Genomic DNA, 3,427 nt, shown 5'->3' with positions numbered 1-3,427 from the left:
GAATGATTTGTTCTAATGGTGTTTGTAAATAGGATCTCAAGTCCGCATCTTGAGCAGCAATTAACCACTGAGAAGAATGTATGCAGTGTGTTAATTATTGAAACTGTCCTAGCGATTTAATTTGAAACTATCTCATTGCTATTTATCAATAAAATTATGAAAAAATGTAGAGGAATAGTTGCCTGAGGTTAAAAGGTACAAAGAACATTTTTGGGTCATGAAACATTTATTTACTTTTATTGTAGGTTGATATTACAAGCACATATTTGTCAGAATTTCTCTGAGTGTACACTAAGAGATCTTTCACTATATGTAAAAAATTACCTTTAAAATCATGAGTGAAGAGAGAACTAAGTAAGCTTCCTGACTTATAATAAAAATAGTTCCATTTATTATGCTCTGAGCACATACCAGACCTTTGTCTGGGTACTTTCATGCACAGTTCCACTTAATGTTTACAACATCCCTAAAAGGTAAAATCTATTATGATCCTTGTCTTAGAGACAGCTGAAGTCAATTTCATAGAGCACGGTCATTTTTTTCTTTGTCTTAAGGATGCAAGGATTATTTAGTATTTTGTTAAAGTTTCTAAAAAGCTAAAGAATTTCCTGTTTCTATTTTTTAAATTGCTTTTTTCTTGGAACTGATATTTAGTCTAGTTCCTGTGCAGCGAAACCTTGAAAATCAGTACATCTGTTTAACAGTATGCAATTTCTGGAATACTCGTTGAGGTTTTCTCATATAAAAAACAGCCCAGTATGATGACTTCAAGCATTATCAAATGTAAAATAAAAATCAGTATATGGGAAAAGCATTCTACTTTTGAATATAAATTTTGTACAAATATCTGTATTATAAGCATGCAGTTTCTTGCAAAATTTAACTTCTTAAAAAGTTGCATACTGAAAATACAAAGGAAAATATTCATGGATAGTATTTCAAAACTGTATTAGAAATATACTTTCTGATGAGAGAAAATTTACAAGATGGGGGCGAAAGATAATAGTGTACTAAAAAGACATGTTGATTGCATCATATTTCATTTTGCAGAAAATAAATTATCAAAAAGGCATTTTCTAGAGGATATATTTTAATCTTCTTCCTCCCCTTTCTGTTTCCTTTATTGACAGCATAGATTCAGGATGTCATTTCAGGGGTGTCCTTGGTGGCTTTTTAAGCCTTCCTCAAGCATGTTTACTCCTCTAATTAGTTATTATTGGAAGCAGATGGCAAGCATGTAAATGAAAATCAAATGTATTTACTTCAATCGTTTATACAATATGTACACAATATTTACAAAAAGACCTTAAGACTATGTGCCTTTTTCAAGATTTTAGCCCACAATCTGTATTTCTTTTTGTAAAATTCAGAATGTTTAGTAATGAATTTTATAGGACAAAAAGATGTAATTACCAGTGTTCTTGAACTGTATGAACTGATTTTTCTCTTTGTAAAATTAGGTAAACTATGCTCATAGTAACCCTATCCAGAGGTGGTCTAAAGTTTATGTGCACCTATGTATGGGTGTACAATTATACACATGCACTAAACCTATGTGTGCAATTAATTATGTACATGCAGAATCATGTGTGTATATATATGTATTTATGTATATATATACATATATATATATATATGTATACAGATGCACACATCCATGTGTACCTATACATACATATGTCTTAATTATGTATTTATAGTTTATTTTTAACAATAGTCTATATTTTGGAGTTATATCAGCATTTGAACTCAGGACTTTGCACTTGCCAGGCAGGTACTGTGCCACTGATCTATATCCCTAACATTTTAGCAAATTTTTAAACAATAAAATACAAGATGTCAATGATTTAGATGCTCCTCAAAATTTCCTATAACCATATCAGATAAATAAAAAAATCTTCTAGAGGTAAATCTTATTTAAGAATAAGAAAGTATTCTTTACACAGGCCTTATTAAAAAATCAGTAAAAATACATTTCATATATGTTCATGACTTTTCTACATAAAAACTTCAAGCTTTTCTCCTGCAATCCTTGGCTGCTTTGTATGCCTTATGAATAAGCAGTGGCTTTGTTCTATACCTATGCACACAGCACACACATGTATCCAGAGAAAAAAAATTGAAAATAATAGAGTGCCCACAATGCTAATGTTTTCATACCTAGACAAGTAGACAGAAAGACGTTCATTGAGCTTTTGTAAAAATAAAAAAAAAAATCAAAAAAAAACAACTCTTTGGCTGTTGTTTTTCTTGAACAAGGCTGACAACCCCAATTTCTCATTTATGTGAGTTCCAAAATCCTCTAGTAGTTATAAAGAAGTTGGGTAATATAAGTTTGATATTTTCAGGGGAAAGGGGCACATAGTTATTAAAATACATGTGACAATGTGGACACTTTGTGTGACACTAAATAAATTTATACAAAATGTATTTATCATACATAATATAGCAGGTAAGACCTTCTAAGAAAAAAGTAGAACCAATCTATTACTTCTTGAAGCTTGCATTATAGTCTAGTGTACTCTATTATTTTTATTTATTCATAATTATCCTAAGTGAATCATTTCTGTGGATGTTCTCTAACTGCTAAGGGCAGAGGAATGGGTTTTAGTTCAGATATTCATGAAGAAATAAGAGATGCGTGAACAACTACGTGTTCAAGGCAATGATATAAGTAATTAAATATATCAGAGAATAAAACAGTAAATACGAAAGAATGTACAAAAGGAAAGAGGCAGTAGCACACCACCCCTAGGGTCAGCTGAGTCAGCACGGAGTCCTCCAACTCTGTGACCAGGATCACAAATAATTGGGCTAGAAGACATTTCTTGATGGTGTGCTTTGTGGGTTGCACTCAACTAACAAGAATCATAGGGACTGCCTTTTAGAAGTCTATTTTACATTTTCAATACAGTATTCTCATTAAGAAAAACATCCTGGAAATGCCTAACTCTGGGGTTTCTATACCACGTGTATATGAATGCTGTGGGACACGCTAACAATTGATCTAGAGGTGACAGTGTGGATGTGGAGACTACTTCACAATCAAAATTTAAAAACACAAATTAAGCACTGCTTAGGAGAAAAAAATAATCTAGTTATCTGAACAACCGAAAGAGAACAAAGTTAGGTACATACAAAACAAAATACTAAAAAAAAGAAAGAAATTTAGCACACCAAAAATTCGAAACAGCTGGTATGTAGTGAACTCTACTGCAGCTAAGGGAATCCTTTGATTACTGATTTGTCCTTGTACATTTAAGGTGAATTACCTTCAAAAAATATTATTCTTGGGAACAGTGCATGTTACTTTACATAGCAGTTTCTGTCACATGTTAATGTGAGAACATTCTTGATCGTAAACATTTTTAGGGCCTTTGGATGTTGATTAATGCAGCCAAGAAGGGTATTACAATTGAATTATAAT

This window comes from Octodon degus, unplaced genomic scaffold, assembly GCF_000260255.1.
Source record: "Octodon degus isolate 3935 unplaced genomic scaffold, OctDeg1.0 scaffold00294, whole genome shotgun sequence".
Classification (NCBI taxonomy): domain Eukaryota; kingdom Metazoa; phylum Chordata; class Mammalia; order Rodentia; family Octodontidae; genus Octodon; species Octodon degus.
Note: the sequence above shows the minus strand (reverse complement) of the source record.